We start from the raw sequence: 25,664 nt of genomic DNA, 5'->3' as shown, positions 1-25,664 counted from the left end.
AAGAGCAGGTACTGCTGATGGGAGTATTTATCAGCCAGCACCAGCTGATAAATAAATAATTTATTTTTTTAAGATATGAGGTCTCTTCTTTTTTTTTAATAACCAGCGTAGGCAAAACTGACAGGCTGGGGACTAAAGCAGACAGCTGGGGACTGGTATTCTCAGGCTGGTAAGAGGCCATAGATATTGACCTTCTCAGCCTAAAAATATCAGCTGCCAGCAGCCCCAGAAAGATGCATCTATTAGATGGGCAAATTCTGGTGCTTTGCCTGCCTCTTCCCACTTGTGCTGGTGTGGTGGTGTCAAGTGGGGTAATAGTTATGGGGCTGAGGTCAGCTGTTTTATGGTGACATAAAGCCCACAGGTTCTAAAAAAAATAAATGAAAACAATTGCTTAGGGTTCCCCATCATTTTCCTAAACAACAGAGGGCTGAGGGCTGATGCTAATCATCTGGGAAGCAGGGCAATATCCCTAAAGATTCTCAGGCTATTAAAATCAGCTCACAGCTGTTTGGTTAGCCTTTACTGGTTATTTTATGGGGGAAACCACAGAAAAAAAGATGTAGGGTCCCCCCATCATTTCAATCCAGCAAAGGCTAAACAGACAGCTGTGGACTGATATCAGTAGCCAAGGAAGGGATCAGGTAAATTGGCTCTCCTCCCAGGCTAAGAACATCAGCATTCAGCTGCCAAAAAATGGTGCATGAATAATGTGCACAAAATCTGACACTTAGAGCCTTGCTCTTCCCACTTGCCCTGTGGCAGTAGCAAGTGTGGAAATATTTGAGGGGTTGATGTCACCTTTGTATTGTCAGATGACATCAAGCCAAGGAGTTAGTAATGTGGGTCATCTATAATAATACTCCCATCAGTAGTGCCTGCTCTCGCTGTTTTGTGGTCAATTAAAAGGATCACAAGGTGCATATAGAGACACCGGTATCTTATTGATAAGGTTTTGTCCATCTCATCAATGGCAAATCTCTGAGTATGTTCATCATAACATCAGCTCGCTGATGCTCCCCAGTGCACATAGGAATGGCTGAAAATCCACACCAACAGCGGCAAGGAACCTTAAAAATACAAACACAATCATTCAAATCCCACAGCAAAAACCAAACTTTAACCAGAACAAAAGACATCGCCAGATGCCCCGATCGCACCCCACTTAACACCTAACATAACTACGGTATCTATTCGACTTCCATCTGCTAATACGCTTGATAACCTCAGAATCCAAACCTCCAGCGGCCGCATCCGTTGCCACCCCAATCCAAAATGAATGAGGAGTAAAACGCGAATCATCCAACCCCAATGCCTGAAGCGCCTTTTTGAAAGCCATGTGAAACTGATACCGCGACAGAGAGGAACCATCCTCATGGCAAAGTAACGATCCCGCCCTGTGAGGCACGAGCCCCCAAAAGACTTTTAAACAACTAACTGGGCACATACGCGAATCGGCGACCGAACCCAGTACAACCTTCCTACCTTGCCCTACCTGATCAGTCTTCGAGCGACGTAACTAAAACTCAACATGCCCTTTGGACAAGAGTACATCCCGTGCCAAAATCCCCCCCATCACTTTCTTGTTAGGGGACACCAGCTCACCGATTCTCATTGCACCAAAAAATGCAAAAGAAAAAGCCAAACTGAACAGACAATGTTCAAAAACTGACCCACAACAAGTCCCCAATGCTTCACCCAACCGCTCCAACATCACGAAAGACACGGGACGCCGCAAATCCAACCTACCATATTGCCTACGGAAGCCTTTTACCGCCTGCCACACCAAAAACACTTTGGACAAATCACGCTGCCCCCTCAACTTAAAACCAAACGCCAGAGCATCCAGCAAGCGCAATACCTTCGTCCACGACCAACCTTCTGAAAACCCACAACTCAGCCAGGACAACAAAACACCCACCTGTTCATCGGAACCACCTACGCCCGGGCAAGATGCCAACACCCCCTCCCAAGACACCCAAACCGCCTGATAAGCCTCCCATGTTTTAGGAGCCAACGATGACTTTATCAATTCTTCGGCATCCCGGATGCCACAAGCCAAAAGTCCGCAGGGCAATCCAAACCGATGGTCTCTGCTTCCGGAGCCAAGGACCGAAAACGCTCGAACTGGAAACGAGAAAGAGAGTCAGCTATTGAATTACACACCCCAGGCACATGAGTCGCCGTAACCTGTGAATTCAACTCCAGACAGGATAGAACCAATCATCGAAGAACCCGCACCACAGGCGGTGACGACACTGTGAGTCCATTCACAGCACACACCACCCCCATACTATCACAGTTAAAACGAATGCGCCTGTTCCGAAATTCATGCTTCCACAAATGAACCGCCACCAAGATCGGAAAGATTTCCAATAACGCGATGTTACAAACCAGCCCCGATGAAATCCACTCCGCAGGCCAGGGTGCCGCACACCACTGCCCTCTGAAGTATGCTCCAAAACCACTGCCACCCGCCGCATCTGTAAACAGTTCCAGTGAATCATTATCAACCACCTCCTCCATCAACAACGAACGACAATTATACGATCCCAAAAAGGTGCTCCAAACCACCAAATCTTCTTTGAGCTCTGCTGACAAGCGAATAAAATGATGCGGTGCACGAACCCCGGCCGTAGCACTCGCCAATCTCCTGGAAAACACTCTCCCCATCGGCATTACCCGACAAGCACAAATTAAGTTTTCCAAGCAATGATTGCAAATCCCGCAAAGTCAATTTCTTCAAATGCTGCGCCTGTGCCAAATCTTCGCGCAACCCTTCTATCTTGTCCGCAGGCAGCCTGAACTCCCACCCAACCATATCGATGACAATGCCCAAGAAACTAAAACACGTACTCGGGCCTTCCGCCTTTCCAGGGGCTAGCGGAACTCCAAACCGCTCAGACACCATTTCAACAGCCGGCAAGAGCCGATAACAGCGATCAGACCCACTGAATCACAATCCGAATCATCTCTTACCACCCATTCTAAGAACGAACTGAACGTCTCAAACAAGCGCACGATAGGGAACAACCCATGGGCAAACACCTATCCACGTAAAACCCCCCCTCCCAAAAACAACCCAAAAGTCTAACACTATCGGGATGAACCGGTAGCAACTGAAAAGCCGCCTCAATATCTGTTTTGGCCAATAAGGCCCCTCTTCCAAAATTGCAGACCCACGCAATGGCCTCATCAAATGACGCATAAACCACCGAGCAAAGCGCAGGCGCAATACCGTCGTTAACCGACAACCCACGCGGATAAGACAGGTGGTGAATCAAATGAAATTTACCCACTTCCTTCTTGGGGACTACACCAAGCGGGGAAACAACCAGATCCACAAACGGAGGGGATGAAAAGGGGCCAGACATACGACCCAATGCCACCTCCTTCCTCAACTTCTCTGACACCACCTCCCCGTGTAACACCGCTGACCGCAAGTTTTTAAGTACCCGAAGAACCACAAACGGAGGGGCAGGAATTACAAAACCATCATGAAAACCATGATATAACAAAAACGACGCTTCTTTCTTTGAATACCTATTTAGATAGGGAACCATTCCTTCCAGCCTCACCGGCGTCACCCCCATGAGAATTCCTGGCTTCTGACTTCGACTTAGCTTTCATGAAGCATTTTGAGACCCCGTGAGAGGAGTCGCTGCAGTGGGAACACAAATGCTTAAATTTGCAGTTAACCCCAAACTTGCACTGGCTGTCGTTGAACTGCCAACACAAACCCGCTTTATGACCCCCCGACTGACTGGGCTGTCCTGATGCCCCCGCCGAACTGGACTGACTGCTTTGACCGGAACTACCGCCCCCCCCGAAAGGAATGACCAAACTTATACTGCGCCATCACACGAAGCCAGAGCCCAATATCCTTTTGGTCCCATCGAAGAGTCGGACGTATAGCTTTCCGCTGCCGGAATTGCTCATCGTACCTCAACCATGCCTGCCCGCCATATACCCTATGAGCCTCCCCAATAGAGTCCATGTAGCAAAACAGGCCTGAACAATTCTCCGGCACCTTCTCTCCAATGACGCTCGCCAAAATAGAAAACGCCTGCAGCCAATTTATGAAAGTCTGAGGAATCAAACGCCACCTACGTTTCTCCTCATCCTCCTTCTTGCTGTCCTCTTTCTTCCCCTTATCCAGGTTAAATTTCTCCAGAGGGAGCAGCGAAAATATTTCCACATACTCATCTTTACAAATTTTGTCCTTCACCTCTTTTTTAAGATGCGCCCCTAAAGGCCCCTCAAAACAGATGTACACCTCCCCGTGAGCCCTATCATCCAAATGAATACGACACTCCTTCTCTTTCTCCGTCTGAACCGAAACCGGAGCCCAGGGGCCCGCCGCCACTTCCCTTACACCACTAATCCCCCTTTGGTAACCGATCCACGCCGCCAAGTGCTGTTGATCACTCATACCCCTCTCCAGCCTAGCCAATAAATCCCTCACGTTAGCTAACACCACACCTACACCCCCCACATCAGCCGCATCCGTAATGCTCGTCCTAAGAACAAGCCCCGAATCCCCATGCAGCCCCAGAACCGCAGGAGAGGGGAAAAGCTGTGAAGGTAGCAAGGACACAGATGCACACTCACCAGGCTGCGAGGGAGTTGTGATCCCTCCAGCCGGAGTCCCAGGGTCCTGACGCCGCTGTCCAAGGAAATCCGTGCCATCCGGAGAAGACTGCCACTGGGGGCCCTGAGATAGATCCTGATGTGAACCCTGCAGCGCTGTAGAAACCGGAGGTGAAGAAACCATCGCCTGCTGTCTGTCGAACGGCTGCTGCAGTAAAAAGATATAATGTTAAAAATAATAAAAAAATAAAAAATCATGCTATTCTCACCTTCTGACGTCCACCGATGTGCACGATGCTGCCGCCAGCTTCCATTCCCAGAGATGCATTGCAAAATTACCCAGATGACTTAGCGGTCTCGCGAGACTGCTAAGTCATCTGGGTAATTTCGCAATGCATCTCTGGGAACGGAAGCTGGCGGCAGCATCGCACGGATCGGCACACTTCGCTGGACGCTGGAGGGTGAGTATATAACTAATTTTTATTTTTATTTTTTTTAACAGGGATATGGTGCCCATACTGCTATATACTGCGTGGGCTGTGTTATATACTGCGTGGGCTGTGTTATATACTGCGTGGGCTTTGCTATATATTATGTGGGCTGTGTTATATACTATGTGGGCTGTGTTATATACTGTGTGGGCTGTGCTATATATTACGTGGACTGTGTTGTATATTATGTGGGCTGCGTATATATACTATGTGGCTGTCCTATGTACTACATAGCTGCTATATACTACATGGCTGTGCTATATACTATGTGGCTGTGCTATATACTACGTGGCTGATATACTACGTGGGCTGTGTATATACTGTGTGAGCTGTTATATACTGTGTGGGCTGTTTTATATAATGCGTTGGCTGTGCTATATACTACATGGCTGCTATATACTACATGGCTGTGCTATATACTACATGGCTGTGCTATATACTACGTGGCTGTGCTATATGCTACGTGGCTGATATATACTACGTGGGCGGTGTTATATACTACATAGCTGTGCAATATACAATGTGGCTGTGTTATATACTACATGGCTGTGCTATATACTACGTGGCTCCCATATACTACGTGGCTGTGTTATATACTATGTGGATGCTATATACTACGTGGCTCCTATATACTACATGGCTGTGCTATATACTATGTGGCTGTCTGTGTTATGTGGGTTGTGCTATATACTATGTGGCTGCTATATACATACATACATACATACATACATATTCTAGAATACCTGATGCTTTAGAATCGGGCCACCATCTATTAATAATAATAATACTGCTGCGTGGCTGCCAAATTAAGGGAGTCCAGAAGATTGTACAGTAAGTGAAGTAAAAAAACTGCGCTACTCTAGTATTTTTACTCTGAAATATGATGACACTTAAGTGGTGCATGTCAATAATTTTTTGAAAGATTTTTACTCCAGTTTGGGTCTCCTTCACGAGTATTGCCTATATCAGTAGGCATCCCAGACCGGCAGGCCTGCACTTACTTTCAGTCAACTAGCTGTGTTACTATCCTTAAATTTTTATAACTTTTGTGGTATTGGAACAAGGGCGACCGGGGGGGTAGCTGTGGATGATTTATTTAAAGGTACAGTTCTCAGACAGGGTCCACTGAGTCCACTGAGCAAATGGTCAGTGAGCACCCCCGGCCCTTGTACATAAAATAGACGAGACAGACACAGCTTAGTCCAGGCGAAATAGAGTCCAATAAGGCTGTCCAACAGGGAATAACGTATGGGAGTCAGGCAGTGCCCCGCCTATTCAGCACATCTGCTCTGGGCTAGCATACCCAAGCCTCTGACCAGGAAGCAGCATCTTCCTGTCTCCTCTCTACTGCTGGCCCAGCCCCTAACTTAACCCCTAACTGTCCCTAGATTAGCAACAGGAATTAAAGGGTAACTCCCCACAACACAATACATAGTAAAACAGGTGCGACATATGGCGGTACACACATTGCAAACACATCACAGCATAAAACACATGACATTATACACTGCATAACAAATACAGCACATGCATTAAGAACATGTTTATATAAGGTGACAAGGGGCCACACTGAGAAGGAGAGTGCGCAACTGAGTTGCCACCTCCTTACAGTATGCCATGCTGAAATTTTGTGTGGCTGATCAAAAAATTACATTTAAGATGTTGCATGAGGTATCAGGGCTCCCAGCACAGCAGGCCTACATCTGTCACTCACCCACATCGTCTTAGGCTACGTTCACATTTGCATTGTGCGCCGCAGCGTCGGCGACGCAACGCACAACGCAAACAAAAACGCAACAAAACGCACGCTAAAACGCTGCGTTTTGCGACGCATGCGTCCTTTTTGGCCGAAAGTTGGATGCAAAAAAAATGCAACTTGCTGCGTTTGCTGCCCCAACGCTTGCGGCCAAAAAAACGCATGCGTTGCAAAACGCAGCACAACGCATGTCCATGCGCCCCCATGTTAAATATAGGGGTGCATGACGCATGTGGGACGCTGCGGTGCCCGACGCTGCGGCGCCGAACGCTAATGTGAACGTAGACTTATTTGCTGACTTTCAAATAGAAGTGAAGAAAGATAAGACCAGCTTCTTAAATGCACAATACATGAAACTCGGAGAAGCCTATAATAAGGGCTTTACCATTGAATTATGTGCCATGGTGGGAAACAAGAAGTAGCCTCTCTTTGTACATCAAGCAATAATCAAAGACTAACTAGCCTGACATCAAGAAAAGATGCATTGAATAATCAGTGCCTGCTTTGGCCATCATGAGGGGAGCAGGGAAAAGAGGAACCAGCATCAGATCTATTGGAAAGTGAAGTGTAATATGCTTTAAGGCAGAGGCCAAACAACAAAGTATTTAGCATTGATGGTATCCATGCAGAGCTGTTCAAACCAGTCCCAAGAGCTGCACTGACAACCCGAAGATCTAAAGGACCATTGGCAAATATAAATTTTCATTCTGCTACCTAAGAAAGGTAATATCAAGGATAGTGGCAACTATAGAACTATTGCCTTGATTTCCCATGCAAGAAATGTGCTTCTAAAGAACATTCAGGAGCTTGAGCAACATCCTTGATAGACAGTGGAGTAATTAGTAATTGGCCAAATGCAAATTTGTTCCTGGCCCCTGCTAAATGCTAGTCTGATGTATGAATGTCCTATATAGACATATGTGTTGCCCCTCCTTCCCTTTCATATCTAGTAATGCCCCCCCCCCCCCATCCTGGTTCTCTTCCAGGTATATATGTAAGTCCATCCTGGGTCCTTCCAGTTATATACAGTGTCTTGCAAAAATATTCGGATACCTGGAACTTTTCAACCTTTTCCCACATATCATGCTTTAAACATAAAGATACCAAAAGTAAATTTTTGGTGAAGAATCAACAACAAGTGGAACAGAATTGTGAAGGTGAACGAAATGTATTGGTTATTTTAAATTTTTGTGGAAAATCAAAAACTGAAAAGTGGGGTGTGCAATATTATTTGGCACTGTATGTCCTCCGTCCTATGTCCTTTCCAGGTATATATGTCCCCCATACTGGTATATATGTTCTCCTAAATGGTACATGTGTCCCCCTTCGTGGTATATATGTACTCCATCCAGGGACCTATCTTTGATATATGTACCCCATCTTGGGTCCTTCCTAGTATGTATGACTACCATCCTGGGCCAATCCTAGTATATATCCCCCATCCTGGACCCCTTTTTGGTATATATGTCCTGTGACAAAACACTCCGGGATCGCCTTTGCTGGGGTCAAAGGTCACGTGGTTTGTGCATTAAACTCTAAGGCGTACAGCAGGATTCTGAGTAGACTGACCGTAGGTCAGGTTTATTAACGTGAAAGCAATCATAAAACAAAACATAAACATAAATCCTTGCCTGTCCGGCACTAACTAAACAAACAAGTTCCTAACTAACAACTGGGGGGCTTCTCCCACCCAGCTAACATTACACAGTGCATGAGCACAGCTCCCACTCACGTTTGTCTCACACAGACAGGCATTCTGTGTGCCCCAGGCTGACACCTGAAACCTCCAGCTGGTCAGCCTTTAATCCTGCATTTATTAACCCCTCGGTATCCTGAAGATACTGAGCGGCCTAATTCACATAGGACAAATACCTGGGCGAGATATACCTGCCCCCGACTACCAGACCGACATGACTCTTACATATCCTCCCCCCCTGCTCAGACCACTCAGGTCGAGCAAGAATACTCTCGAAACAGTGCACTCGGGACAGGGCATCAGCGTTCCCCATTTGCACCCCGGGGCGGTGCTCCACCGTGAAAGAGTAAGCCTGCACGGCAAGGAACCACCGGGTTACCCGACTATTACGGTCCTTGTGGAGATGCATCTGGAGCGCCCCCACACCGCCGCAGGGCCTAGGGGTACCCGGAGCCGGGCCACTAGGTCTCAGTCCTGGGGTTGTCACGGTGGCTAGACCCGGTCCATGGCCCTGTCTGTCAGTGGGGGACGTCCGGTGAAATAAGAGGTGTTGTAACGGTGCAGTTGTGGGGTGCAGGTCGCGGTAAATAACGAGGACACCAGGTTGCAGTCTCTTTACCTCTTTACTGAAGATCTCTGAGTCCTCAGTCCAGAATACGGCTCACCAGGCTGCGCAAGTCCGGCCGGTCCAATGGCACTTCCAGAGTTCTCTTCACAGGAGGAAATCTGTGCCTTCCCCCTAGCGCTATGTGTTGTAGTCCTTCCCTGCTGTGCTTACGGAAAGTACCCCACAACTGTTGTGTCTGTTTCTGATGTTCCCTCACAACTCGATTAGATGATGTTCTGCTAATCCTCCGTCCCTCCCTGAGGTTCGGGTAGGAACGGCACCTGTTTGACGGGTAGGCCTGGAGTTCTTCCGGGACCCTAGAGACGCCCCTCTCCCACAATTGCCTCCCAAGACTTCATAGGTGATTTGAGTTAGACAGCCCACCTGAGACTGACTGTCCTGCCGCTGTTTAGAGTATTGCTTGAAGCTGAATGTTATTCTACTCCCTCGGCGTTCCGGCCACCGGTAGTGCGCCTCAGTAGGACGTTGCTTCGATCTTACAGCACGACTCCTACTGGTATTTCTCCTTTGCGTGATCCCGTTTCTCACTCAGCACAATCTATCTCTCTTCTAATCCTTTCTTGGGCACCGCCGCTACCCGGAGCAGGCACGGTCCCGTTACGTTCGTTCTCGTTGCCAAGCCTCTGTCAGGATCCCACCCCTGACAGAGACCCTACTGTATCTTCCCCTACAACACCCTCTGCCACAAGGTGTTGCCTGGTTCCAACCCAGTCAGCTTCTGATCTAACTTCCTGCCTGACCCCCAGTTTACCCACTATGGTGGGGAGTGGCCTAATGAATAGCACCCTTAGCTCCCCCCGGAGGCCCGGCTGTGAAATGTATTGGTGTCTGTGATACCTGATCAGATGAACTCCTTCAGTGCCATCGGACGCACCATAGCTCCCCATAGTGGCGGAGCCACAGTACTGCAACGACCAGGACTCTGGGGCGCTGCACTCCCCCCTGGTTAAACACAGTACTCCGGGACTGGGAAGAAAACAACAATACAAGTTTAGCAAAAAGACATACAATTTTTGTTGAGTGCAAATAACAATAAGTATACTTGAACAAGCTTCCCTTTATGGGAGGTGAGGACACTTGAACGTTACAAACATGGTTAAATAACATAGCAACATGCTATAAATAACTCTTCTTACCCAACCGGGTATTCTACTAAGTGCAAAAATTGCTGAACAATACTTTAACATTGCCTTTAAGGACATACACTCTGTATCCACCAAAGGCCTTCCTATAATCACATTATAAGGTAAGTTAACTTTTCATTCTCCTTCTTTGAATCTGCAGGACCGTCTGTCCTATCGGCACCAGACCTACTGCCTCTCCTTTCGGTTACAGGACCGCCCCGTTCAGCCAGGGCCTACTGCCTTTTCAACTTCTATACACAGTACAGATCATAACATTACTTTCAGTTTTAGAAGCACTGGGCCATCTACGTATGGCTCCTAGGAGGACTCTCTACCTAACCCCTACGGGTTCACTTTCTGTCCTCTGTAACACATTATTAACTCTTTCTTTACAATAACCAACTTACTATGGAGGACTCAGGGTTTACCTTCTATCCCCAGTTTCTTATCAACATTATCACCTATCCCCTTATAACATCAATCCTCATTACTACTTTCTTTCTGAAAACATCATCTGCATTTCTTTACATTTAACCAATCAAATACATATAACTTTTACATGTAAGAATTATCATCACTTTCGCTCATCAAGATATTATTGCTATCCATCAATCTTAAAGCAATACGGTTCTTCAAATATACACATGGATGTCCCCTTTAAGAAGGGACCAAGTCTTTAGGAGGTAGCATTTGTTCTCTAGCTACCAGTCCATACTCAGCAAAGGCTCCGGTATGGTATCTTCACAAAGAGTCTCTTTCCAAGTAAGACCAGTAGGAAGCGCCTTTAAGAAGGTGCAAACTATATACAGGAAGTTTGTATCATGCACTGTTCATGATTACGGCAGTTCTTATAACATTGTGGAACAAAAAGCAAAAATGAAAGTGAAAGCAAAAATAAAAAGCAATAGGGATCCCGGGTAAACAAAGGGATCCCTTTAAGAGTTAACCCAGGACGGGTTTTAGCAGCAAAATAGCAAGGAAATAAACAGTTAACTATTTACAGTTTCAGGTTTCCGAGGCTTAGTTGGACGGCTTCCAGGGCTGCACCTGGCACTTAACCCTTCTTGGCCTGGGCAAAGTGAGGTCCAGGGTTACACCCAGTGCTGGACAAACGCCGTTAATCCGTCTTTCATGTACAGTTAAATCATGCGCAGCGATGGAGGTCTGCGCAGCTTGAGTATGGGCATCTGCTGCAGCAGAGGTAGCGGCTGCTGCAAGATCAGTCACTGGAACGGAGTCAGCAGCTGTGGCACTAGCAGTCACTGGAGTGGTGTCGGTCATCAGGGCAGGGTGGCTCTTCCTACCTGCTTCAGATGCGGTTCCTCCGGTGCCGGTCTGCTCCGTCTCCGCTGGGGTCTGGAACGCTGGCTGCGGGGCCTTGTGCTGCGACGCTGTCATCTCTGCTTGCAGCACCTCGCTTTCCGGCAGGGCCTTGCTTTCTGGCTTCGGAGCGCTGGAACTTCTTTCTTGCTCCGGACCAGACGAGGCTGCCGACAGACGTCTGGCGAGGCTCCCGATGATGGTCTTCTTCCACCCGGCCTCAGTGCTCAGCTGCATCCGCCGGGGTTGATGGATCAGCCCGTCCGCTCCGGTCTGCAGGAGGTCAGCGTCAACTATGGAGGTCTGGCTGCGGTGCCTCTCCGGGTAGCTGGGGGAGTCCTCGGCTCCGACCCCACGCTCCGGCTCCGGGCGGCTGGCCATGGCGGCCTCCATGTTGCTCGCTACTTCTTCCTGGTCCTTTTCCCGCTCTCTTCTTCGTGGGCGGTTTCGTTTTCGTTGTCTCTGCCCACCATTAAGGATCAGGAGGCGGATCTCGGCTGCTGACGGACACGTCCTCAAGGGGCCGAGATATTTAGACTGGGCGGCCATTGTCTTTCGCGCTCTTCAGCTTGTTCACGCCCACTTCCACGCCCTTCTTCTTCTCCTGCGCTCTCCTTAGCGCTGTAATGGCGGCGGTTTTGGCGGGAACTTCTGGCGGCAAGTGGCAACACACAGTCCTTGTAATAAAGCACAGTCCAAGCACGATAAATCACAGTTCCAAGGCACACATGACCTGATTCTTCAGGCTTAAGTAGATCCTGTTCGTGACGCCAAGTTGGAGCGCCCCCACACCGCCGCAGGGCCTAGGGGTACCCGGAGCCGGGCCACTAGGTCTCAGTCCTGGGGTTGTCACGGTGGCTAGACCCGGTCCGTGGCCCTGTCTGTCAGTGGGGGACGTCCGGTGAAATAAGAGGTGTTGTAACGGTGCAGTTGTGGGGTGCAGGTCGCGGTAAATAACGAGGACACCAGGTTGCAGTCTCTTTACCTCTTTACTGAAGATCTCTGAGTCCTCAGTCCAGAATACGGCTCACCAGGCTGCGCAAGTCCGGCCGGTCCAATGGCACTTCCAGAGTTCTCTTCACAGGAGGAAATCTGTGCCTTCCCCCTAGCGCTATGTGTTGTAGTCCTTCCCTGCTGTGCTTACGGAAAGTACCCCACAACTGTTGTGTCTGTTTCTGATGTTCCCTCACAACTCGATTAGATGATGTTCTGCTAATCCTCCGTCCCTCCCTGAGGTTCGGGTAGGAACGGCACCCGTTTGACGGGTAGGCCTGGAGTTCTTCCGGGACCCTAGAGACGCCCCTCTCCCACAATTGCCTCCCAAGACTTCATAGGTGATTTGAGTTAGACAGCCCGCCTGAGACTGACTGTCCTGCCGCTGTTTAGAGTATTGCTTGAAGCTGAATGTTATTCTACTCCCTCGGCGTTCCGGCCACCGGTAGTGCGCCTCAGTAGGACGTTGCTTCGATCTTACAGCACGACTCCTACTGGTATTTCTCCTTTGCGTGATCCCGTCTCTCACTCAGCACAATCTATCTCTCTTCTAATCCTTTCTTGGGCACCGCCGCTACCCGGAGCAGGCACGGTCCCGTTACGTTCGTTCTCGTTGCCAAGCCTCTGTCAGGATCCCACCCCTGACAGAGACCCTACTGTATCTTCCCCTACAACACCCTCTGCCACAAGGTGTTGCCTGGTTCCAACCCAGTCAGCTTCTGATCTAACTTCCTGCCTGACCCCCAGTTTACCCACTATGGTGGGGAGTGGCCTAATGAATAGCACCCTTAGCTCCCCCCGGAGGCCCGGCTGTGAAATGTATTGGTGTCTGTGATACCTGATCAGATGAACTCCTTCAGTGCCATCGGACGCACCATAGCTCCCCATAGTGGCGGAGCCACAGTACTGCAACGACCAGGACTCTGGGGCGCTGCACATCCACTTGAGAGGGGCATGGTCCGTGACCAGCCTAAACTTCCTACCTGCCAGGTAATATTTGAGGGAGTCGAGAGCCCATTTGATGGCTAGGCACTCTTTTTCAATCACGGCATACCTCTGCTCATGTACATTCAGTTTCCGACTGAGGTAGAGGACCGGGTGCTCGACTCCGTCCCTTACCTGGGAAAGTACAGCTCCGATGCCAGTATCAGAAGCATCAGTTTGCACCACAAACTCGCTGCTGAAATCAGGAGTCACTAGTACGGGCTGAGAGCACAAAGCCCGTTTCAGACTGTGGAAGGCCTCTTCAGCCGCTGAGGTCCATTTTACCATGACGGAATCCCTCCCTTTGGTAAGATCCGTCAAGGGGGTAGCCATGGCCGCAAAGTTGGGTATGAACCGGCGATAATAGCCGGCAATGCCCAGGAAAGCTTGAACTTGTTTCTTGTTCACTGGTGCGGCCAGCCCTGAATTGCCTGTATTTTGTCGATCTGGGGTTTAACCACTCCTCTGCCAATCACGTAGCCCAAGTATCGGGCTTCTTCAAGGCCGGTGTGACATTTCTTGGGATTCGCCGTTAAGCCTGCGTCTCTCAGGTCATCAATCACCGCCTGTACCTTCCGGAGGTGAGCTTCCCAGTCCACGCTGTAAATTATGATGTCGTCTAGGTAGGCAGAAGCGTACTGCCTGTGGGGCCTCAAGACTCGATCCATCAATCTCTGGAACGTTGCTGGGGCTCCGTGAAGTCCAAACGGCATGTAGATATACTGGAACAGCCCTTCCGGTGTAGCAAATGCCGTCTTCTCTCTGGCCGCCTCGGCCAGAGGTATCTGCCAATACCCCTTTGTTAGATCCAGGGTCGTAATATATCGGGCTTTACCCAGCCGATCGATCAACTCATCGACCCGGGGCATAGGGTAGGCATCAAATTTAGAAACCGCATTCAGTTTCCTAAAGTCATTGCAAAACCGTATAGAGCCATCCGGCTTAGGTATCAACACGATTGGACTGGACCAGGCGCTGTGCGACTCTTCAATGACTCCTAAGTCCAACATTGCCTTCACCTCCCGGGAGACGGCTTCACGGCGTGCTTCCGGAATCCGGTATGGCTTCACATGAACTGTGACACCAGGCTCTGTGACAATCTCATGTTTCACTAGCCTAGTCTGGCCAGGTTTTTCCGAGAAAAACTGTTGGTTCTGTAACAAAAACTGCTTAACCTCAGATTTTTGTCGTTCAGAGAGAGTCTCGGCAATCTGCACCTCTGGTACGGTAGGTGAGCAAACCGGACGGGGCAGATCCGCTGTTAGGGCAGCGCGGTCTTTCCAGGGTTTTATCAGATTCACATGATAAATCTGTTCTGGTTTTCTCTTACCAGGCTGGTGCACTTTATAGTTCACTTCTCCAACTCGTTCCATGACCTCAAAGGGGCCCTGCCATTTCGCCAGAAATTTACTATCCACCGTAGGGATTAGGATCAACACCCTATCCCCGGGTGCAAACGTAAGGACCTTGGCGCCTCTATCATAACTTTGCCTCTGGGCTCCCTGGGCCTGTAACATATGTTCCCTAACAAGGGGCATGACAGCAGCAATCCGGTCCTGCATTTGCGTTACATGGTCTATCACCATTTTAAAGGGAGTGACTTGACCTTCCCAGGTTTCTTTTGCGACGTCCAACAGTCCACGGGTACGACGGGCGTATAATAGCTCGAAAGGCGAGAATCCTGTGGAAGACTGGGGAACTTCCCTAATGGCAAACAGCAAATAGGGTAACAAGTAATCCCAGTTCTTCCCATCTTTGTCTATCGCCTTCCGGAGCATCTGTTTTAAGGTTTTATTGAACCGCTCAACCAGGCCATCTGTTTGAGGGTGATAGACAGACGTACGCAACTGGTCTATTTGTAAGAGCCTGCAGAGCTCCTTCATCACCCTTGACATAAAGGGAGTACCCTGGTCGGTGAGTATCTGTTTTGGAATTCCCACCCGACTAAACACTTGTACCAACTCTTTGGCGATCGTTTTGGTAGCAGTGTTACGCAAAGGGATGGCTTCTGGGTAACGAGTGGCATAGTCCATGATGACGAGGATATGTTGATGCCCACGTGCGGACCGGGGAAGGGGCCCAACCAAATCCATCTCAATTCTCTCAAATGGGACCCCAATAATAGGGAGGGGTACCAAAGGGCTACAGAACCGAGGTTTAGGTGCCGAGATTTGGCACTCTGGACAGGACTCACAATAGTTACGCACATCATTGTGTATTCCAGGCCACACAAAACAATGCAATATCCTTTCTGTGGTTTTTTGTACCCCCAGATGTCCCCCCATTATATGTCCGTGGGCCAGGTCCAGTACCTTCCGCCGATAAGGTTTGGGTACCACTAACTGTTGCACAGTGTCTTCCCCTTTTTTTTCTACCTGGTAGAGTAAATCATTCTCAAGAACCATGTACGGGTACGCTAGCCTAGTGTCAGGTTCTACGGGTACGCTATCTATCACTTTTACATTTTTCCTAGCCTGAGTCAGGGTAGGATCTTTCATTTGTTTGCTGTGGAAGTCATCCAACTGAACTCCCAAATCTGGTAGGCAGGGTGCTGGATGGCTGTCTGCCTCCGCCTCTCGCTGAGTTTCCTCAGTTTCCTCAGTTTCCCCCGCCATAACTGAGAAGGGGAACTGAAGGTTAGATTCAATAACCTCCCCAGCAACATCTTCCTGTGGGGTCTCGTCTAGGAACTCGGGACCTCCAGATGGCATGGGGGAAGGTTCACAGCTACCGTGAAGGAGCAACTGATTCTCCCATAACTGCCAGAAATGGGGGAAATCCCTACCCAGGATTATATCATGTAACAATGCGGGAACGAGTCCCACTTTGTGTTGCACAGACCCATAGGGAGTGGAAATCGGTATGACCGCTGTTAGGTATGAGCAGGTGTCACCATGCACACACGTTACAGAGAATTTATCAGACGAACCAGATGGAAGTGCCACCAGACTAGCTTTCACCAGAGTCACCACACTTCCAGAGTCTAGTAACGCCACAACACTTTTCCCATCAACAGATAATTCACACAGGTGTTTTGCTATATCATTTTGGCCCGCATTCACATTCACCAGCCGTGTAACCAAAGACATGCGTTTCTTAGAGTCTATAACATCGCACTGCATGGGTTCAGTGGTAACAGGACAGTTCGCAGAAACATGGCCCTTCTCACGGCAACGGAAACACCTAACAGGCCCCCTACTGAGACAACCGTCCCATACTCTCGGTCTCGGAGTGCGAGCAGTCCCGGGTTCCTCCCCCACAGTTTTTGGCGATTTTCCTTCACCCGTAGTCGCTGGAACAGTCTTACCGGTTCCACGAGGAGAAGGCACAGACCGGGTGCTAGCGGTTTCGTCGGGGAGTCCTTCTGCCACGGAATAACGCTCGACCAACTCCACAAGTTGATCCGCTGTCGTGGGATTTCCTTGGCTTACCCACCTTTTCAGCGCTAGAGGTAGCACTCTCAGATACTTGTCCAGGACAACCCGCTGGATTATTTCTGGGGTTGTCAGTACCTCGAGTTGCAGCCATTTCTTTGTCAAGTAGATCAGGTTGAACATTTGAGACCGCGGCGGTTTATCTGGCTGGTATGTCCACTGGTGTACCCTCTGCGCACGGACAGCTGTCGTCACACCTAGCTGGGCCAGGATCTCAACTTTCAGCTTCTCAAAGTCCTGAGCGACTTCCGGGTCCAAGTCATGGTAAGCTTTTTGGGCCTCGCCGGAGAGAAACGGAGCAATCAAATCGGCCCATCGTGCCTTCGGCCACTTCTCCCTCAGCGCCGTCCGCTCAAACGTTGTCAGGTACGCCTCGACGTCATCTTCTGCGGTCAATTTTTGCCAGTATCGACTCACATGGATCCTTCTGGACTCTGCTTCCGGGTCCACCTCAGGCATGCTCACCAGGCGCTGTGCCACCTGTTGGAGAAGCTGGTGGTCTGCAACCATCATGTCCAATAACTCCTTCAGCTGTGCGGCCATCAAGCGATTAGCTTCATGCTGTGCGGCAGTGGCCTGCTGCTGTACGGCAGTGGACTGTACTAGGGCTTTCACCACGTCTTCCATACTGTCGCCTGTGCCACGCGATGCCCGCGTTCTCCACCACAATGGGACAAAACACTCCGGGATCGCCTTTGCTGGGGTCAAAGGTCACGTGGTTTGTGCATTAAACTCTAAGGCGTACAGCAGGATTCTGAGTAGACTGACCGTAGGTCAGGTTTATTAACGTGAAAGCAATCATAAAACAAAACATAAACATAAATCCTTGCCTGTCCGGCACTAACTAAACAAACAAGTTCCTAACTAACAACTGGGGGGCTTCTCCCACCCAGCTAACATTACACAGTGCATGAGCACAGCTCCCACTCACGTTTGTCTCACACAGACAGGCATTCTGTGTGCCCCAGGCTGACACCTGAAACCTCCAGCTGGTCAGCCTTTAATCCTGCATTTATTAACCCCTCGGTATCCTGAAGATACTGAGCGGCCTAATTCACATAGGACAAATACCTGGGCGAGATATACCTGCCCCCGACTACCAGACCGACATGACTCTTACATATCCTCCCCCCCTGCTCAGACCACTCAGGTCGAGCAAGAATACTCTCGAAACAGTGCACTCGGGACAGGGCATCAGCGTTCCCCATTTGCACCCCGGGGCGGTGCTCCACCGTGAAAGAGTAAGCCTGCACGGCAAGGAACCACCGGGTTACCCGACTATTACGGTCCTTGTGGAGATGCATCTGGAGCGCCCCCACACCGCCGCAGGGCCTAGGGGTACCCGGAGCCGGGCCACTAGGTCTCAGTCCTGGGGTTGTCACGGTGGCTAGACCCGGTCCATGGCCCTGTCTGTCAGTGGGGGACGTCCGGTGAAATAAGAGGTGTTGTAACGGTGCAGTTGTGGGGTGCAGGTCGCGGTAAATAACGAGGACACCAGGTTGCAGTCTCTTTACCTCTTTACTGAAGATCTCTGAGTCCTCAGTCCAGAATACGGCTCACCAGGCTGCGCAAGTCCGGCCGGTCCAATGGCACTTCCAGAGTTCTCTTCACAGGAGGAAATCTGTGCCTTCCCCCTAGCGCTATGTGTTGTAGTCCTTCCCTGCTGTGCTTACGGAAAGTACCCCACAACTGTTGTGTCTGTTTCTGATGTTCCCTCACAACTCGATTAGATGATGTTCTGCTAATCCTCCGTCCCTCCCTGAGGTTCGGGTAGGAACGGCACCTGTTTGACGGGTAGGCCTGGAGTTCTTCCGGGACCCTAGAGACGCCCCTCTCCCACAATTGCCTCCCAAGACTTCATAGGTGATTTGAGTTAGACAGCCCACCTGAGACTGACTGTCCTGCCGCTGTTTAGAGTATTGCTTGAAGCTGAATGTTATTCTACTCCCTCGGCGTTCCGGCCACCGATAGTGCGCCTCAGTAGGACGTTGCTTCGATCTTACAGCACGACTCCTATTGGTATTTCTCCTTTGCGTGATCCCGTTTCTCACTCAGCACAATCTATCTCTCTTCTAATCCTTTCTTGGGCACCGCCGCTACCCGGAGCAGGCACGGTCCCGTTACGTTCGTTCTCGTTGCCAAGCCTCTGTCAGGATCCCACCCCTGACAGAGACCCTACTGTATCTTCCCCTACAACACCCTCTGCCACAAGGTGTTGCCTGGTTCCAACCCAGTCAGCTTCTGATCTAACTTCCTGCCTGACCCCCAGTTTACCCACTATGGTGGGGAGTGGCCTAATGAATAGCACCCTTAGCTCCCCCCGGAGGCCCGGCTGTGAAATGTATTGGTGTCTGTGATACCTGATCAGATGAACTCCTTCAGTGCCATCGGACGCACCATAGCTCCCCATAGTGGCGGAGCCACAGTACTGCAACGACCAGGACTCTGGGGCGCTGCACTCCCCCCTGGTTAAACACAGTACTCCGGGACTGGGAAGAAAACAACAATACAAGTTTAGCAAAAAGACATACAATTTTTGTTGAGTGCAAATAACAATAAGTATACTTGAACAAGCTTCCCTTTATGGGAGGTGAGGACACTTGAACGTTACAAACATGGTTAAATAACATAGCAACATGCTATAAATAACTCTTCTTACCCAACCGGGTATTCTACTAAGTGCAAAAATTGCTGAACAATACTTTAACATTGCCTTTAAGGACATACACTCTGTATCCACCAAAGGCCTTCCTATAATCACATTATAAGGTAAGTTAACTTTTCATTCTCCTTCTTTGAATCTGCAGGACCGTCTGTCCTATCGGCACCAGACCTACTGCCTCTCCTTTCGGTTACAGGACCGCCCCGTTCAGCCAGGGCCTACTGCCTTTTCAACTTCTATACACAGTACAGATCATAACATTACTTTCAGTTTTAGAAGCACTGGGCCATCTACGTATGGCTCCTAGGAGGACTCTCTACCTAACCCCTACGGGTTCACTTTCTGTCCTCTGTAACACATTATTAACTCTTTCTTTACAATAACCAACTTACTATGGAGGACTCAGGGTTTACCTTCTATCCCCAGTTTCTTATCAACATTATCACCTATCCCCTTATAACATCAATCCTCATTACTACTTTCTTTCTGAAAACATCATCTGCATTTCTTTACATTTAACCAATCAAATACATATAACTTTTACATGTAAGAATTATCATCACTTTCGCTCATCAAGATATTATTGCTATCCATCAATCTTAAAGCAATACGGTTCTTCAAATATACACATGGATGTCCCCTTTAAGAAGGGACCAAGTCTTTAGGAGGTAGCATTTGTTCTCTAGCTACCAGTCCATACTCAGCAAAGGCTCCGGTATGGTATCTTCACAAAGAGTCTCTTTCCAAGTAAGACCAGTAGGAAGCGCCTTTAAGAAGGTGCAAACTATATACAGGAAGTTTGTATCATGCACTGTTCATGATTACGGCAGTTCTTATAACATTGTGGAACAAAAAGCAAAAATGAAAGTGAAAGCAAAAATAAAAAGCAATAGGGATCCCGGGTAAACAAAGGGATCCCTTTAAGAGTTAACCCAGGACGGGTTTTAGCAGCAAAATAGCAAGGAAATAAACAGTTAACTATTTACAGTTTCAGGTTTCCGAGGCTTAGTTGGACGGCTTCCAGGGCTGCACCTGGCACTTAACCCTTCTTGGCCTGGGCAAAGTGAGGTCCAGGGTTACACCCAGTGCTGGACAAACGCCGTTAATCCGTCTTTTATGTACAGTTAAATCATGCGCAGCGATGGAGGTCTGCGCAGCTTGAGTATGGGCATCTGCTGCAGCAGAGGTAGCGGCTGCTGCAAGATCAGTCACTGGAACGGAGTCAGCAGCTGTGGCACTAGCAGTCACTGGAGTGGTGTCGGTCATCAGGGCAGGGTGGCTCTTCCTACCTGCTTCAGATGCGGTTCCTCCGGTGCCGGTCTGCTCCGTCTCCGCTGGGGTCTGGAACGCTGGCTGCGGGGCCTTGTGCTGCGACGCTGTCATCTCTGCTTGCAGCACCTCGCTTTCCGGCAGGGCCTTGCTTTCTGGCTTCGGAGCGCTGGAACTTCTTTCTTGCTCCGGACCAGACGAGGCTGCCGACAGACGTCTGGCGAGGCTCCCGATGATGGTCTTCTTCCACCCGGCCTCAGTGCTCAGCTGCATCCGCCGGGGTTGATGGATCAGCCCGTCCGCTCCGGTCTGCAGGAGGTCAGCGTCAACTATGGAGGTCTGGCTGCGGTGCCTCTCCGGGTAGCTGGGGGAGTCCTCGGCTCCGACCCCACGCTCCGGCTCCGGGCGGCTGGCCATGGCGGCCTCCATGTTGCTCGCTACTTCTTCCTGGTCCTTTTCCCGCTCTCTTCTTCGTGGGCGGTTTCGTTTTCGTTGTCTCTGCCCACCATTAAGGATCAGGAGGCGGATCTCGGCTGCTGACGGACACGTCCTCAAGGGGCCGAGATATTTAGACTGGGCGGCCATTGTCTTTCGCGCTCTTCAGCTTGTTCACGCCCACTTCCACGCCCTTCTTCTTCTCCTGCGCTCTCCTTAGCGCTGTAATGGCGGCGGTTTTGGCGGGAACTTCTGGCGGCAAGTGGCAACACACAGTCCTTGTAATAAAGCACAGTCCAAGCACGATAAATCACAGTTCCAAGGCACACATGACCTGATTCTTCAGGCTTAAGTAGATCCTGTTCGTGACGCCAAGTTGGAGCGCCCCCACACCGCCGCAGGGCCTAGGGGTACCCGGAGCCGGGCCACTAGGTCTCAGTCCTGGGGTTGTCACGGTGGCTAGACCCGGTCCGTGGCCCTGTCTGTCAGTGGGGGACGTCCGGTGAAATAAGAGGTGTTGTTGCAGTTGTGGGGTGCAGGTCGCGGTAAATAACGAGGACACCAGGTTGCAGTCTCTTTACCTCTTTACTGAAGATCTCTGAGTCCTCAGTCCAGAATACGGCTCACCAGGCTGCGCAAGTCCGGCCGGTCCAATGGCACTTCCAGAGTTCTCTTCACAGGAGGAAATCTGTGCCTTCCCCCTAGCGCTATGTGTTGTAGTCCTTCCCTGCTGTGCTTACGGAAAGTACCCCACAACTGTTGTGTCTGTTTCTGATGTTCCCTCACAACTCGATTAGATGATGTTCTGCTAATCCTCCGTCCCTCCCTGAGGTTCGGGTAGGAACGGCACCCGTTTGACGGGTAGGCCTGGAGTTCTTCCGGGACCCTAGAGACGCCCCTCTCCCACAATTGCCTCCCAAGACTTCATAGGTGATTTGAGTTAGACAGCCCGCCTGAGACTGACTGTCCTGCCGCTGTTTAGAGTATTGCTTGAAGCTGAATGTTATTCTACTCCCTCGGCGTTCCGGCCACCGGTAGTGCGCCTCAGTAGGACGTTGCTTCGATCTTACAGCACGACTCCTACTGGTATTTCTCCTTTGCGTGATCCCGTTTCTCACTCAGCACAATCTATCTCTCTTCTAATCCTTTCTTGGGCACCGCCGCTACCCGGAGCAGGCACGGTCCCGTTACATTCGTTCTCGTTGCCAAGCCTCTGTCAGGATCCCACCCCTGACAGAGACCCTACTGTATCTTCCCCTACAACACCCTCTGCCACAAGGTGTTGCCTGGTTCCAACCCAGTCAGCTTCTGATCTAACTTCCTGCCTGACCCCCAGTTTACCCACTATGGTGGGGAGTGGCCTAATGAATAGCACCCTTAGCTCCCCCCGGAGGCCCGGCTGTGAAATGTATTGGTGTCTGTGATACCTGATCAGATGAACTCCTTCAGTGCCATCGGACGCACCATAGCTCCCCATAGTGGCGGAGCCACAGTACTGCAACGACCAGGACTCTGGGGCGCTGCACATCCACTTGAGAGGGGCATGGTCCGTGACCAGCCTAAACTTCCTACCTGCCAGGTAATATTTGAGGGAGTCGAGAGCCCATTTGATGGCTAGGCACTCTTTTTCAATCACGGCATACCTCTGCTCATGTACATTCAGTTTCCGACTGAGGTAGAGGACCGGGTGCTCGACTCCGTCCCTTACCTGGGAAAGTACAGCTCCGATGCCAGTATCAGAAGCATCAGTTTGCACCACAAACTCGCTGCTGAAATCAGGAGTCACTAGTACGGGCTGAGAGCACAAAGCCCGTTTCAGACTGTGGAAGGCCTCTTCAGCCGCTGAGGTCCATTTTACCATGACGGAATCCCTCCCTTTGGTAAGATCCGTCAAGGGGGTAGCCATGGCCGCAAAGTTGGGTATGAACCGGCGATAATAGCCGGCAATGCCCAGGAAAGCTTGAACTTGTTTCTTGTTCACTGGTGCGGCCAGCCCTGAATTGCCTGTATTTTGTCGATCTGGGGTTTAACCACTCCTCTGCCAATCACGTAGCCCAAGTATCGGGCTTCTTCAAGGCCGGTGTGACATTTCTTGGGATTCGCCGTTAAGCCTGCGTCTCTCAGGTCATCAATCACCGCCTGTACCTTCCGGAGGTGAGCTTCCCAGTCCACGCTGTAAATTATGATGTCGTCTAGGTAGGCAGAAGCGTACTGCCTGTGGGGCCTCAAGACTCGATCCATCAATCTCTGGAACGTTGCTGGGGCTCCGTGAAGTCCAAACGGCATGTAGATATACTGGAACAGCCCTTCCGGTGTAGCAAATGCCGTCTTCTCTCTGGCCGCCTCGGCCAGAGGGATCTGCCAGTACCCCTTTGTTAGATCCAGGGTCGTAATATATCGGGCTTTACCCAGCCGATCGATCAACTCATCGACCCGGGGCATAGGGTAGGCATCAAATTTAGAAACCGCATTCAGTTTCCTAAAGTCATTGCAAAACCGTATAGAGCCATCCGGCTTAGGTATCAACACGATTGGACTGGACCAGGCGCTGTGCGACTCTTCAATGACTCCTAAGTCCAACATTGCCTTCACCTCCCGGGAGACGGCTTCACGGCGTGCTTCCGGAATCCGGTATGGCTTCACATGAACTGTGACACCAGGCTCTGTGACAATCTCATGTTTCACTAGCCTAGTCTGGCCAGGTTTTTCCGAGAAAAACTGTTGGTTCTGTAACAAAAACTGCTTAACCTCAGATTTTTGTCGTTCAGAGAGAGTCTCGGCAATCTGCACCTCTGGTACGGTAGGTGAGCAAACCGGACGGGGCAGATCCGCTGTTAGGGCAGCGCGGTCTTTCCAGGGTTTTATCAGATTCACATGATAAATCTGTTCTGGTTTTCTCTTACCAGGCTGGTGCACTTTATAGTTCACTTCTCCAACTCGTTCCATGACCTCAAAGGGGCCCTGCCATTTCGCCAGAAATTTACTATCCACCGTAGGGATTAGGATCAACACCCTATCCCCGGGTGCAAACGTAAGGACCTTGGCGCCTCTATCATAACTTTGCCTCTGGGCTCCCTGGGCCTGTAACATATGTTCCCTAACAAGGGGCATGACAGCAGCAATCCGGTCCTGCATTTGCGTTACATGGTCTATCACCATTTTAAAGGGAGTGACTTGACCTTCCCAGGTTTCTTTTGCGACGTCCAACAGTCCACGGGTACGACGGGCGTATAATAGCTCGAAAGGCGAGAATCCTGTGGAAGACTGGGGAACTTCCCTAATGGCAAACAGCAAATAGAGTAACAAGTAATCCCAGTTCTTCCCATCTTTGTCTATCGCCTTCCGGAGCATCTGTTTTAAGGTTTTATTGAACCGCTCAACCAGGCCATCTGTTTGAGGGTGATAGACAGACGTACGCAACTGGTCTATTTGTAAGAGCCTGCAGAGCTCCTTCATCACCCTTGACATAAAGGGAGTACCCTGGTCGGTGAGTATCTGTTTTGGAATTCCCACCCGACTAAACACTTGTACCAACTCTTTGGCGATCGTTTTGGTAGCAGTGTTACGCAAAGGGATGGCTTCTGGGTAACGAGTGGCATAGTCCATGATGACGAGGATATGTTGATGCCCACGTGCGGACCGGGGAAGGGGCCCAACCAAATCCATCCCAATTCTCTCAAATGGGACCCCAATAATAGGGAGGGGTACCAAAGGGCTACAGAACCGAGGTTTAGGTGCCGAGATTTGGCACTCTGGACAGGACTCACAATAGTTACGCACATCATTGTGTATTCCAGGCCACACAAAACAATGCAATATCCTTTCTGTGGTTTTTTGTACCCCCAGATGTCCCCCCATTATATGTCCGTGGGCCAGGTCCAGTACCTTCCGCCGATAAGGTTTGGGTACCACTAACTGTTGCACAGTGTCTTCCCCTTTTTTTTCTACCTGGTAGAGTAAATCATTCTCAAGAACCATGTACGGGTACGCTAGCCTAGTGTCAGGTTCTACGGGTACGCTATCTATCACTTTTACATTTTTCCTAGCCTGAGTCAGGGTAGGATCTTTCATTTGTTTGCTGTGGAAGTCATCCAACTGAACTCCCAAATCTGGTAGGCAGGGTGCTGGATGGCTGTCTGCCTCCGCCTCTCGCTGAGTTTCCTCAGTTTCCTCAGTTTCCCCCGCCATAACTGAGAAGGGGAACTGAAGGTTAGATTCAATAACCTCCCCAGCAACATCTTCCTGTGGGGTCTCGTCTAGGAACTCGGGACCTCCAGATGGC

Source organism: Ranitomeya variabilis, chromosome 1, assembly GCF_051348905.1.
Source record: "Ranitomeya variabilis isolate aRanVar5 chromosome 1, aRanVar5.hap1, whole genome shotgun sequence".
NCBI lineage: Eukaryota > Metazoa > Chordata > Amphibia > Anura > Dendrobatidae > Ranitomeya > Ranitomeya variabilis.
The sequence above is the reverse complement of the archived record's forward strand: the minus strand, read 5'-3'. Positions refer to the sequence as shown.